We start from the raw sequence: 14,635 nt of genomic DNA, 5'->3' as shown, positions 1-14,635 counted from the left end.
CAAATACAGCTGAAATGCAAGTACGAGACCCCATCACATACGGGAGCCGTTTCTACGGCTGCTCCGGAGGAACCCCAGGAGCCGTCTGCATCTTGGTGGCAGGCGTCCCTACGGAAAAGCCAGGTCTTCATTTCCTGGTCTAACGTTCACCGCGTCAGTGACTTGGCCGCCTGCGGGCTGGCACACACACGCACACCATCAGAGAACAGAGCGACAGCAGGGGTCAGTCAAAGGCTTCTGGGAGGACAGCAGCAAACGCAGGGTAGACCAGCCCCCCTGAAACGACTCACTAGTGGGGAGAACTACCTGCACACACAAGACCAGCCTCCCAGACGGGCGGGGGTGACACCGGGCAGCCTGGGGTTGGCATGCGGGGCAGGGTGCGGCGTGGGACACGGTGCAGGATAACTGAATCTCTGCATCCTGCCAACCTGGAAGGTGGAGGGTTGGGGGAGCCCCAGGGACAGATCTCAGGCCACTGGGCTGTGGGGTCTGCAGGGTCACTTTTTTTTTTAAGTCGAGGCAGGTTTATTTAGAGAGCTACACGCTCCATAGACAGAATGGAAACCGTCTCGGAAGGCGAGAGGCTTCAGGGTCACTTGAACAACCACCTGCGGAAGGCCCACAGCCAGCCCCAAGATAGGACCGCCTCCTTCTGACCACCTGCCCAGGTGCGGCTCCCTTGCTGCTGCGGAGCTGGCTGTGGTATTAAACAGCTACCAGCTACCAGCTCGTTATTCTCAGTGCCACCCTGGCATCTGGTCTCCGTGGAGGCTGGAAGGTGGATGAGGCAAGCTGGTCACACTGACATGAGTGCCTGCGGGTGGCTGAGGTCACCTGGGCCCCAGGACAAGGATGAAGACTTTGGTCTCCACACCTGCCGCACGGGCTGGAACACAGGTGTGCAGCCGCTGGTCCCAGGCCAGAGGCCTCAGACAGGTCTGTTCCAGGAAGCGGCCTCCACGACAACAGCTTTTGTTCCTGAAAATTAGCATCTCAGGAAACTTTTGCGGAAGTGCCAGGGTGCCTGGCGCCCTGGGCCCTGGGTGATGTGGTTGCTGCGAAGCTCCTGGCTAAGGAGGGACCCCTTCTGGGTGGAGGGCTCTCACCATGGGGCCCCTGTCGAGGAGGACACCCAGGACAGACTCGGGCAATCGGGTGTAAGACCCCGGGTCAGGAAGTCGGCCATGCCTTCCTCTGAGAAGGGAGATGCCGTGACGCAGAGCCATTAGGAACTGACGTTGTGGAAGCATGTTGGCCTTGTCAGGAGACCTGCCTAGAGTGAAGATGGGGACCCCTGGGGGGTGGAGAGGAGTTAGGCCAGTGCCGCAGGTAGGGACCATGGCCGGGACCTGACCGGCCACCCTCACTCCAGGCGTGACCTTCAGTGACCCGCCAAGCCTCACCCGACGTCTGTGAAAACAGGAAGGGATTCAGTGAGCCCAGCACAGCCCAGCCCCACCCCCCGTGGTCCCTCCACTGCCAGCCTGTTGGCTCCTGGGCCCCTCACACTGCGCCACAGTCCAGAGCTGCTCCCTGAGGAGACCTGAATGGGCTCATTCCCGACACCCCACATGCGGACGTTGACCCAGGTCCCGGGAAAGTCGTCAAACTTTTCCAGCTACCTCCATCAGGTGACCTCCTTAAGCATCCCTCACTCACGCTGGTCCCCACGGGGACTTTGCAATTCAACCCAAAGGTAAGAGAGCACCCCACGACAGGAGGCATGCTGGGCACCCCGTGTTCTCTGGGGCATAGGTTTGGGGGTCCCCTCCTCACGCCAGACGGCTAGTGAGCGGCCTGGCACTCCCAGGGCTCCAGGCCTTTGGCGAGCGGTGGCCGCGCTGTGCTTTGCAGGCTGGACTGTGGCCACGAGCACGAGGGCCACACACCCCCTCTCTGGGAAGGACAGCCACCACCTCAACCCCAGTTTCAGGGTGCACAGTGCATTCGACTCAATTCCACAAGTGTCTGTGCCAACCAGCAGGGGCACCCCTACGGCCCCGTCCTGAAGCCGCCGTGCAGGCTCGCTGTCACGCCCTCTCCCCCTGCCCAGCACCTGTGCTGGTCCAGGTGGCTTACCTGGGCCACCCGACCCTCCCGCCACCCCACCCCAAGGCCTCTGCCCACAACCCTGGCTGCTCCCTCCAAGACCGAGGTCTCCTGAGCTGGGCCAGGCCAGGCCAACCCTCTCCCTGCACACAGCCCACCTCAGCAGTCGCTTCCCAGGCGCCGTGAGACCAGCCCCTTCGGGAGGCCCCCAACCAGGCGCTGCAGGAAGACAAATGACAAAATCCAGCAGCCCCGGGGACAAGAGTCCTGTCAAGCTGGAGTAGAGGGGCCTGGCAGAGGGCGCTCACCAACTCCAGCGGACGGCGCACCGACGTGGACACCCCTGAAACCCTCTGCAGTCGCGGAACCATGGTGCACGGACAAAATACCAAAGTCTCCGGACACCCACTGTTACTACTCTGTTCCCAAAGCGCTTCCACTGGCCGGGGGCTCCCAGCTCAACAAAGCCCCTCCCATTTGGGCTGGTGGAGGGTGTCCCCGACTGTCCAGCCGCCCACGCTGCCAGACCCTCAGGTCACCCTCATCCTGGGGCGGGTGGAGACTTGGAGAAAACCTCTGGGGAAATAGGCATCAAATCAACACATGAATAGCTCCACTGCTACAAGTAGAAAGAATTCTACTTATTTTGGTACAACGCACAAAAAAGTGCAGAACAGCCACGTGCAGCTCCGAGAATCATCGCACGGCAAACCCGTGCATCCACCGCCCAGGAGGCCCCACAGGCACAGCTGCGAGTCCCCATTCCCACGGCTCTAGAGCCGCCGTGTGAAGAGCCCACAGCTCTGTCGCCTGGTCTTCTGTCGGTGACCCTGGGGCGGCCTCCAGGCCGGGCTCTGTGCACAGACCTGGGTGGGGAGGCACCCAGGAGAGCGGCGGGCGTATCCAGGGGCCTCGGCGGCCCGCGCCGTGGCTCTCCCGTGTCTGTGAACTGACCAGCATCCCCTCCCCAGAGCATCACCTCACGCTGGCCCACGTCCTTGTCATCACTGGTGTGATCATGTAACTGCAAGTGGGGTCGGGCTGCTCGCCGCTCTAAAGCCGTTAAAGAGACAAGCTTGGTGGACAGGAAAGTTTGCTTTATTTCCAAGGCCAGCAACCGGGTGGGGGGCGGGGATCAGGGAGGGGGGAGGGCAGACTCGTGTCCAAAGGCCGACTGGCCCCCCGCTGACAGGGGCCAAGAGCTTTTACAGACAGAGGGAGGGCGCTACATGTAGCGACAGCACAGCCAGCTCTGACACTCACCTTGAAGCTGGTCCTGCGGTGCTCCGACCAGCGTCATCTGCACTGTTTTAGGTACAGTTAGTCTTCAGTTCCAGGGTCGGTTTGTTCCCATTTCCTTGAGGCCAGTTCTCAGAATTGCGGCAGCTTGTGTCATGGCTACAGCCTGGTCATCATGTAGGTAACTTCTTCCACCTGGTGGGGTTTCAGTATCTATAAGACAGCTCACAGGATACAGCTCAGAATATTATCCATAGCCCCTGAGGAGGAACTAAAGGTCCTTGACTTCGCTTAATGACTAAACTATGATTATTTGGTCTCCTTTGACTGTTTTCCTTTGCTTCTGCATTTTCTCACTTCTCTGATTAAAGTTATCCTTTGGCTAAAATTTTTCCACAGACAAAAGGCTGGCGGAGGACATGGTGGGGAAGGACCAAGGGGTCCTGCTCCGTTTCAATCAGGCATTTTAGTTTTAGTCATTTAGGGCATTGGGGGTGGGGTGGGGCTGAAATCTCATTATAACTTTCATTTCTTGGACCACTAACGGGGCTAAAACACTCTCTCATGGTTTTGGTGTCTTTGTCAAATGATAATTGAGGTCTGTTGCCCATTTTCTACAGTTGTGTCTTTTTCTTGTTGATTAGCAGCTGCTCTTTATATATCGTGGATAGGAGCCCTTGGCTACGTGAGTAGCTTACCTCTGCCACCCTGGGGCTGAATTTTTCACCCACTTCATTGTGTCTTGCAGGGAATGGGGCTCTAGCCTCTGACAGTGCAGCAACTGGTGGCTTCCAGCTGGACTCGGCCAAAGGGAGGCCCCCCAGGGAGCAGGATCGAGAGTCTGGGGTACTCACCCCCCCCACTGCCCCTCCCTTAAGCTGCACCTCAGCCATGTTGTGTCCTTCTTGGGGGCCCTGCCTACACCTGCAGCCCAGAGTCCACCACCCGCCCCCCGAGGCCCCGGAGCCCAGGGCGGTAACACCTCCCTTGTGGGCTTCTCCTAACCCTTCCCACCACTTCCTCGGGAGCCCTTTCCCCAAACGCTCTTTCATTACCCCTCTGGATGTGCTCACTGTTCCTGCCGGGACCTTGACCACTATCCCGCTGTGTGTGTCCCGCGGCTGCTGCACCAAAGGACCACAGACGGGGCTGAGACAGCAGCGTTATCCTCCCGGTACCAGAATCCCGAGTCAAGGTGTCCATGGGGCCGGGCTCCTTCCAAAGGCTCGAGGGGAGGACGGGCTGTGGCTACATCCATCCAACCTCCACCTCTGTCAGCACGTGGTCATCTTCCAGTCACCCTCCCTCTGCATGACTGTGTTCACACTTGTCATCTTTTTTTTTTTTTGCAGTACGCAGGCCTCTCACTGCTGTGGCCTCTCCCGTTGCGGAGCACAGGCTCCGGACGCGCAGGCTCAGCGGCCATGGCTCACGGGCCCAGCCGCTCCACGGCATGTGGGATCTTCCCGGACCGGGGCACGAACCCGTGTCCCCTGCATCGGCAGGCGGACTCTCAACCACTGCGCCGCCAGGGAAGCCCCCACACTTGTCATCTTTACAAGGACACAAGTCACATTGGGTCGGGCCAACCCTGTGACCTCATGTTAACCGACTAACTCTGCAAAGACTCTACCTCTAAGCAGGGTCCCATTCTGAGGTCCTGGGTTAGAACTTCAACCTGTCCCCGGGGTGGGGCACATCCAACTCTTAACACTGTTGGAATTTATCTTTGTATTTGACGTAAGGTCAAGGTCAAGGTTCATTCTTGTCCTTATGAGCAAGCAGATGACCCAGCACCATGTATGAAAAAGGCTGCCTCTCGCCCCATTTCTCTGCAGAACCATCTTCACCCTCAGAAGCGCCCGTACGCGGACTCGAGGGTCTGTTTCTTGCTCTTTGGGTTCATTTCTCTTTCAGCTTCACACAGATTACACGCTGGCTTCAGCACAAAAGCTCACGATGAGAACAGGAGTCTGGGAGAGCCAATTCTACCAAGGTGACCTTCAGGAGAGTCCCGGCTATTTTTAACTCGCGGCATTTTCAGACATCTTGGAATCAGTGGCGAAGTCCCATAAGACATATACGCTGCTGGAATTTCGACTGGGACCCTATTGTTCTTAGGAAAAGAACTGACGTTTTATAGTATTGAGGCTTCTAACCCACGTACACGGTGTATGAACGTATCTAGTTTATCTTAATTTCTCAACACCAGCTTATGGTTTACTGTGCAGAAGCCTGGCACCATTGTTGCCTTGGATTTGTTCCCAGCTAATTGACTTTTTTCACTGAGTTGTAAACGAAGTCTCTCTAAATTTCATTTTCTAAGCATGCAGTGCTCGTGTATAGAAACAGTTCATTCTTGTGTACAGAGCCTGTGGCCAGTCGCCTTTCTAAACTCACTAATGAATCTGAACAAGTCACCTGCAGGTGACCTGGACATCCTCCACTCGGGGTCACGTCACCTAGGACCATCTCAGGTTCGCCACTTCCTTGCAAATCCTTCTGCCTTTCCCTTCCTAGAAGCTTCTGATGCTTCACCAAGACAGAGGTCAGTTGCCCTAGTATTTTGTAAACCCCTTAATCAGATGAGGACGCTCCCGTTAATTTCTAGAGCGGTATGAGTTTTTGCCATGAATAGTTGCTGACTTCCATCCAGTGCCTTTCCTGCAGCTAATAGCACGATCAGAGGATTTTCCCTCTGCTCTATTAAGTGATGGAATCATGGACTGATTCACGATCCCTAAACCAACCTAGCAGTTCTGGATGGAATCCTACAGGTTGTAAAGTACCTTCCTTTCCACAGATGTGGCTGGATTCACTGTAGGGTGTTTACCTGAGCTCCTGAACCTACGTTCATGGGTGGGTGTGACGTTCAATTTTTCCTTTCTCGTAATGTCCTTGCCCGGTGTTGACACCAAGGTGTGGCACTGCGGTATCAAAGGAGGGGCTCTACCTGGGGCACGGTCGGCTGCACAAGGCCACCGCTTCAGTGGGGGATGAGGGAGGGGGATGGGAGACCCCACACGAGCATCTTCAAAGGGTCTTGCAGCCAAGAAACGGGCCGGCAGTCAGCAGCCAGGGAGCATCGTCATTGCCCCTTCAAAGGGGAGGAACTGAGGCTCAGAGAGCTAAGGACACAGCCCTGGTTGGGGGGGGCCGGAAGTGTCTGCACTCCCGCTGCTCTGCCCTGTGCCCCACGGCCCCGGGGGTCCCCGTGCAGCACGAGGGAGTCAAACTCAGTCAGGCTCCAGCAGGGCAGTCGAGATGGGGCACATCCCGGCTCCCGCTTGCAGCCCCCTCACTCCCGCTGTGCCTGGCTCTGCCCAGATGGTCCACTCCAGGGGAAGCGCCCGGCAGCATGGCCCAGGCCGTGTCACGGAGCCACCCCTGTCCCCCAAGCCAGGGTCGTCGGTCAACCCCCGGTGGGGAAGGGCATCCAGGGCGGCCGCTCCCCCGGGGCCGCCCCCGAGTCCCAGGGCCCCATGACCAAGCCACACAAACGTCTGGGTGGCCGTCAGAAGGGAGACCTCAGGGCTGCCCAGGTCAGCAAGCGGCTCTGTGACTTGATCATCGATGGGAACACAAGGACCCTGGAAGCCTGCCCAGGCGGACACACACGCTGTTCCTGGAAACAGCATGACTGCACCACGCACGGGCAGGGGGGCTGTGGACAAGGGCAAAGTGGCCATTGTTGGCCGCAGGCTCAACAAATAGAAGGTAATTGTGGTCAATGGGAGGGGGCTGGTGACAGCCTGCCACGTGGCCAGGAACCTCTCCCGGCAGGGGACAAAAGGGCCACCACCACGGGCTCTGGACACCTGTCCGAGGTGCCGCCGGCCATCCCTCAGCCCCCCTGACTCGCCATGAGCCTCCTGCTGCTGGCTGTGGGGCTGACCCTGCTCGGCTGCCCCCAGGCCCTGCACTGGGGGCCCCAGGACCCCAACTTCAACGAGACTCTGGTAGTCAGCCGCGGGCGTCGGGCGTGGGATGGAGAGGCGGCTGGGGGCAGCAGCCACAGGGACAGGGCCGGCCGGCACCAGCATCCCCCCCTCTGCTCCCCAGGTCAGCGGCGAATGGTTCTTGGCAGGGATGGCCTCCAACCAACCCAAACTCCTGAAGGAGGACAAGGACGCGGGGCTGCTCGTCCACCGTATCCAGGTCACCCCCAGGGCCCTGCAGCTCCACCTGCACAAGAAGTAAGTCAGGGGCAGGTGCGGGCAGGGTGGAGCCCAGGTGAGTCGCACGACCCTGTCCCCCGCCCCCCTCACAGCCTGCTTTCCGGGCTCAGAGGTGATGTGGGGTGGGGCGAGGGGCTCGCTGCCTGGAGACGGACACGAGAGTCCAAGGTCCAGGGTGGCCGAGCTCCCCCAGTCCCACCGAGGGGCTGCACGGAGAAGGCCGAGCCCTGCCTTCCAGACGCGGGTTCCAAGGCGACCTGTCACCCCCTCCCAGGGTAAATGGTGCATGCGTCCCAATTACGATGATGGCAAATAAAACGAAAAGGAAATTTCAGTACCGGCTGGAGGGTAAGTATAGACTCGCCATCCTCCAGCCCCACCGCTGGAGGTGGAGTGTGGCCCCGTCCGCCCGGCCCCACGCCACCCCCAGTTCGGGGCTGAGTGTGGCCAGGAGCCCCGCTGCCGGGACGCCCACCTCGAGACGGCGTCCCCGGGCTGGGCGCGGCACCCCCGTGGCACCGGCAGCAGTGGCGGGCACGTGTGGGCGGAGGCGTCCGGGAAGGGCCCGAGGGCCACACCCGGTCCTGCCCAGCCCAGGGCTCGGCTGGCCCTTAAGAGCAAGTCGTCCAGCCCTGTGAAGGGACCAGAGGGGTCCCAGGGTCTGGTTCTTGTCCCCCCTCCCACCCTGACCCCCGGGGTCACAGATGCCGACCAGAACAGGCTTTTCCTGGAAAAAGTGGACCCCAAGAGCTACGTCATCCTCTGCAACCACCGCGAGAAACGTGAGAAGGAGGTGGTGGTGGTGAACCTGCTGAGTAAGTGCCCAGAGACCCCTGCCTGCCTGTGCCCACACGTGGACCACCCGCCACCCCGCAAGGGCAGGGCGAGCCCCTCCCCCCACCCCCTCCAGGGACACCCAGTCCCCAGGGAGGACACCGGGCCACAGGCAGCAAGACACAGGATGGACCCCGGCCACCTCGAGGCCGTCTGGACCCAGACACCCTCAGACTGTCCTGGGGCCCCAGCCCTTTATCCCAATGTGGAGTAAACAAAGGACAGGAGACAGCAACGACCAGGACCCAGAGAAGAAGCCTGCCCCCACCCCAACGCTGGGCCTGTCCCCATAGCCACGCCCACACCCCGAGAGGGCAGCCTCCCAGCCCCCAGAACCCCACCGCCCGCGGTCCCAAATGACCAGCAAGACAGACGGCCCCTGGCACTGTGCCCCCAGGCCGGACACCCGAGGCCAGCCCGGACGCCCTGCTGCTGTTTACCAACTACTGTAGAAACCATGGGATTCACCCCACCAACATCATCAAAGTGACCGCAACTGATGCGTGCCCACGCCTGCCCCAGCCTCGGACCTCCGCTCAGCTCGCCACAGATCACTGCCCCCGCGCCTGACAACGGGGAGGCTGCCGGGCCCAGGTGGGTGACCTCTGACCCTGTGGGGACGGCAGCAGGGGATCCCCTGGGGGTGGGGGTCGGCGGCAGGTGCCGCTCAGCACATGCGTTACCAGCTGCTCCACGCGGGGCCTTGCCGTCTCGGAGACTCAGGATGCAGTGCCGGGGGGCGTGGGAGGGACCCAAGGTGGGGACGCCCATCAGGCTGACCCAGGCTGACACGGGCAGGGCCAGCGGGGGGGCAGAGGGGCCTGTGGACACACTCGGGGTGGGCCTGCAGGTGGAGGACTATAGAGGGCAGACCTTGGGGGTCCAGAGCCTGGCACGCGGCTGCCTGTGACAAAGGCCCCTCCCCATCGCCTCCTCTGTCCCTCAACAGACGCCCCCAGGCCGTGACCCGCGGGAGGGCCCGGGGCGGTGGGGAGCCAGCTGCCCTGGCTCTCAAGACGGTGCCCCGCCCCTCCCGCAGGTCTGCCCCCGCCGTCCCCCACCACTGAGCCTGCCGCACCCCCGCTTGTTCACAGGGGTGTCTCCCAGGCACCGAAGGACCAGAAGATCTCGGTTAACCCAAGGAGCCCTTCAGCTGCCCCACCCCCTAGCAGCAGCCTCCGCCCTCCTGGAGGCCTGTCCTGCTGTGTCCAATAAATGATTGACCCGGACCCGGTGTGCTCTGGGGGGCCTCAGCCCGAACACAAGCGTGGCCAGTGCCAGCATGGTGACCGGGAGCTGCCCACTGACACCCCATCCCAGGCCAAGGCTGCTGGGGACAGGGGATGGGGACCCTCCTGGCGACACCAAGCTGGCCTTGGACTCACGTCCACGGGGTTTGGAGAAGCTGCTACAGGTTCACCAGGACACCGTTCAGAGCGCAAAGCTGGGAGATGGTGCAGGGAGGGGGCGAGGCCAGGCCCCACGGCCACCCTGGTCCCCTCAGGCTCGGGGCTGCGGGCAGTGGCAGCCCCAGGGCTCACCCCGTGGTGGTGCTGTGGGGTGAGACCCCGGCAGTGGGGTCTCCGGGCAGAGAGCACAGCTCCGGTGGGTCGGCCAGCAGAGCGCCTGCAGGTTAGGGGCCCCTTCAGACCACACCCTGGTCTCCTCTAAATGACAGTGGCTGAGGCCCTAGGGGCGGACACGGTGGCTGGGCAGGCAGCAGAGGACGTGTCTTACCCTCCTCGAGCTGCCAGAGCCTGGTGGGTACCCCCTAAGCCCCCCTCCGACGCACACAGTGCCCAGCCAGGGCTCCCACCTGGGGCCGGGGCCAGGGCCCGGGCGGCCCACTTGAGTCCCCCATCAGCCAGGCCCCCTCCACTGGACCCCAGCCTCAGGGAAGCTCCCTGCCCCACAGCTGGTGAGCCCCTTTGCTCCCCCAAGGGCTGTACCTCGGGCCACTGTCGCCCCAGGCCAGGGGGCTCTCTCCGGTGGCCAAGAGTCCCCCGAGGCCGTGTCTTGGGCCAGGCTCCCAGCACCCCGGGGCACATGTCACAGGCAGGGGTATCAGCCAGCCAACACCCAGCCCCTGGCACAGCTGAGCCCGCCCACCAGGCGTGGGAAAGTCAAGTGCATTCGGAAAGAGCCCAAGGGGCCATTTGTGCGAAGCCAGGCCTGCCGGGATCCCAAGGGGCTCCCGCAGCGCACAAAACACGTCACACACACACACACACACACACACACACACACACACACACAGAGACTCAGACGGGCGCGTACAAACCACGCACATGCGTGCGCACGCGCGCTCAGACGGGCCAGGCAAAGGCATCTGGGGCAGAGGTCACAGCCCTGCTTTGGGCACCCCAAATGGATATAAAAGGACGTGCTGGTGGCAGGGGTGGGGGACAGCCTTCTAAGCCTGGTCTTTGTCCTTTGAGGCTCCGTGATGCTCTGATGGGGACGGTGGGGTGAGTGCTGGGCCCTGACACCACGGAGGAAGAAGCCGCCCTCCAGCACCACCTCCAAGGACAGAACTCCCACACCCTCCTGCTCAGACCCTGAAACGTACCAGAGACGTGCCTGGGGGCACTGTTAGCCCTGGAATCCCTCCCCCATTTGTAAAGCAAAAGCCGTTAAGAGAGAAGACCGGGGAATGGGAAGCCGTGTCCTCCAGAGGACCCCGGGGAGTCAGGCTGTGGCTGTGATGCTGCTGGACTCGTCCCCCGGAGCTGCCCTCCATGAGGGGTGGAGACGCTGCAGGCCCCGACACTCCTCCCAAGTGTCCTTCTGTGCTTAGAACCCTTTCCACCACCCCACCCAGGGCACCGGGTTCAGGAGCCACCTGCCCCAGCAGAGGCTGTGTGCCCGGTAGGTATCCTGCCCCCTGGCCCCTCACTGATTGAGGAGCTGCATTCTGAATAAGCTGCCCCCCGCCCCAATTCACAAGCCCCCGTGAAGCACAGGCGCTGCACCCCTGGGGCTACCGGGGGGGCAGCCTGGACAGGGACTTCCCAGCCGCCTGGGATCTGGGCTGCGCGCACGCACTTGGCCGGCTTGGCTACACGCGACCGCAGGAAGCACCGGGACAGGACAGCGGCCCAGCTCGGCCCCGCAAAGAGGCCAAGGGCGTTCTCCAGGGTCCCACGCTCCTCTTCCTTGCTGAAGGGTCTGCGTCCTGGTGGCCACTGTGCCATCACCTGGCCTCCAACGTCCATCCCAAACCCAGGAACAGGGCGCTTTCGGGACAGTCCCTGAGCAGGCCCAGAGCAGGCTGGGGGGCAAGGACTCACTGAGGAACGATGCCCTGGGAGGGCCCACCCAGAGAAACCCCAACACCGGGAAACAAACCCACCCCCGGCTGCCCCAGGCAGCTGCGCGGCCACGGAGGTCAGCCTGGGGACAGGCCCTGAAGCTTCTGGGCGAGGCGTCCCCTCCACCTGCCAACCCTCACTTCACCAACAGCTTTCCTTTTCGGGTTAGGATCCCCAGCGTTTCAAATGAATCGAGTGCAACCAACCTCCACGCTTACAATGATAAAATGCGATTTCTAAGAGGCGTAATGTGATTGTTTTCTGCGCCGAGAAGGCAGCACAGGGCATCCATCCGTTCAGCGAAAGCTCCTGGCCTGACTCTCCCGAAGGCAAATGCAGGAACTGGGCACGTCAGCTCGACCCCATCAGCAGAGACGGGGGAAATTCACATGATCCGGAAGCTTCTCTCCCACCGCCCTCAGAAGCAGAGACAGCCATGTCCCTGGGGCTCGAGGAGGTTCCTTAGAACCGGCACCACCAAGGGCACCCCCTGCAGGAAGGGCTGGCCAGGCCCCGGACAAACCAGACACCAACTCTGGCCTCGCTGGGTGCTCCCTGCCCTGGCACCCAGGCCCCATCCAATGGCAGCGGCTTTGGAATGCACGGGAGCCCAGGCCCCCCTTGCCATGGCTCTGCACATGCCACCTCCTCCAGCCCCATAAGCAGCAGGTGGGGCGCTGACCCGCTGGTCCACGAGTGGACACTGTGGGCGCCAGGGCCTCCCTGGGCTGCTGCCTCTGCAGGGTCCGCAGCTCCGAGGGCACCAGCTGCCTGTGTCGAGGAGCTTGGGGCCACCCGCAGGTCCCAGACGGGTTAGAGACGGCCAGACAGGGCCCGCGAGGGAAGGGGACCACCTCCGTTTGTACCCCTTCCGACCACCAGCCCCGAAGCCCATTTCTGCTGAGACCCCTTGAGAGAAGAATCAGGACCCACATCCCTGGGACCTCCCTAGACCCCACGCCTCCATCATACGGCTTAGCTGCCCCCGCCCTGTCCACCAGCACGTGGCCACAAGTGTCCTCTTCTCCTCTGGAAGAGTCAAAAAGATTCCAGAAGGTTCTGGAAAAAGGAGGAGAGGGAGGGACTCATGATGGGCCCTGGAAGGTGACCAGGTCCAGCACCACAGGGGACACTGGCTCCCGGCCACGGCGTGAGCTGCAGCTCTGACCCCTGCACAGGAGGGCCAGACCAAGGCCCCCACCCTCCCCAGCGTCAGGTACGACCCTGAAGAAAACATTGAAGCCAGGTGGGCCTGGGCATGGCTGCCCTGGGGACCCTGTCATGCCATGGGCACCCTGCTGTGCCCAGGGGCAGGCTGTAGTGCCCGCTGTGGGGTGACGAGGTGTCCTGGGTTTCGAGAGACCAAAGGCGGGGCTGGAAGAAGACTGAGCCTGTTTCTGGCTCCTTCAGGCCTGTAGAGTCCAGCTTCCAGGGCAGGTGGGGCCTGTCCTTTGCCCAGGTGTCCCCCCACGGGGGGTGGGGGGCGGGCACACTGAGGCCAGGCTGGTTGGGCGAGGGTCTCGGGAGGGCTGAGGCCTGAAGCGAGGGAACCATTTCTCTCACTCATTGGGCACCTGGGTAGGAGATGGACAGGATGGGCCTGGCCTTACCAAGAGAAGGTCACGTTGGTGGTAGGCAAGGCCCTGGCACCGTGCTCTCCAGACCCCTGAGGATGAGCAGTGGCCGGCCCCTCCCAGGTGGGCAGGGAGGCCCTTGGCTGTGCCAGGCTCCAGGTCAGGACCCGTGACCAGACGCCGTGTGAGGCTCCTGGGCAGCCCTGAGCACCCTGACCACGACACCAATGGGGAGTGACCCAAGGTGGCCTTGAAGTTCAAGGAGGAAGATGGGCAGCAGGGAGGGCGGGAGGCGGCAGAGGAAGGGGAGGCAGGGCTCGGGGAGGGTGGACGGCGGTGCTGGCAGAGCAGCTGGCCACCTCCCAGCTCAGCCGGCTGACAGACCCCAAGGCGCAGCCACAGACACTGCCCAGCAACAATGCCCGGGGCTGAGAGGTCGGTGGACCTGGGAGAGGGTGCAGCCTGAGGGTGTCTGGGGTCCTGCCGAGCCCCACGTCCCCCTCCGTGCAAGCAGCAGCCACTGTCCTACTTCCGGGAGCCCCTGGGGGTGGGGGGAGGAGAGCAGGTCACCTAGAGAGCTGGGGGTGTTATGCTGAAACTCCCTCACTCCCCAAAACAAGCCTGTAGTCACCACCGTGCTTTCTAAATCCACCCCGAACACCCAACTGCAGCCAACAGGGTAATTTGCTTAGAAAAGGGCCAGAGCAGGGGAGGGGTGGAAAGCAAGCTGTTTCCGGGACCCCCAGCTCCTTTCCTCTCCAGCAGCCGTGACAGCCCAGCCCCCACCAGGCCCGGGCGGCAGCCCTTTCTTCTCCCCACCTTGGAGGGGGATCAGCTTTCCCAGCACTCCCCCAGGCAGCGAGGGAGGTCTGGCCCCAGACGGCCGTCCGTCCCGTGTGGGCATCTGGAGCGGTGCCCGTCCCATGTGGGCGTCTGCAGCAGCGCCCGTCCCGTGTGGGCGTCTGCAGCGGCGCCCGTCCCGTCTGGGCGTCTGCAGCGCTGCCCGTCCCGTCGGGGCGTCTGCAGCGCTGCCCGTCCCGTCGGGGCGTCTGCAGCGCTGCCCGTCCCGTCTGGGCGTCTGCAGCGCTGCCCGTCCCGTCGGGGCGTCTGCAGCGCTGCCCGTCCCGTCGGGGCGTCTGCAGCGCTGCCCGTCCCGTCGGGGCGTCTGCAGCGACGCCCGTCCCGTCTGGGCATCTGCAGCGGCGCCCTGTCTGACGCAGCAGCTTTGTGCTCGTGGTCCCAGGGCCTGCGGGACCCGACCCAGGACCCTGGCCCAGGTGCAGGGTTGACGGCTGCTCTCCTCCCACGATGGGGCAGGCGCCACTCACCCACCCCTGCTCTGGCCCCGCCAGCCTGCCTGGGCCCCTGGACCCTTCTCAACACCAGCTCCGAGCACCCCCCCCTCCTTCACCAGCTGGAGGCAGCGCAAGTGAGCCCTCCTGCCACC

This window comes from Grampus griseus, assembly GCF_964374135.1.
Source record: "Grampus griseus genome assembly, chromosome: 6".
NCBI classification, from domain to species: domain Eukaryota; kingdom Metazoa; phylum Chordata; class Mammalia; order Artiodactyla; family Delphinidae; genus Grampus; species Grampus griseus.
This window is presented reverse-complemented; position numbering follows the sequence as displayed.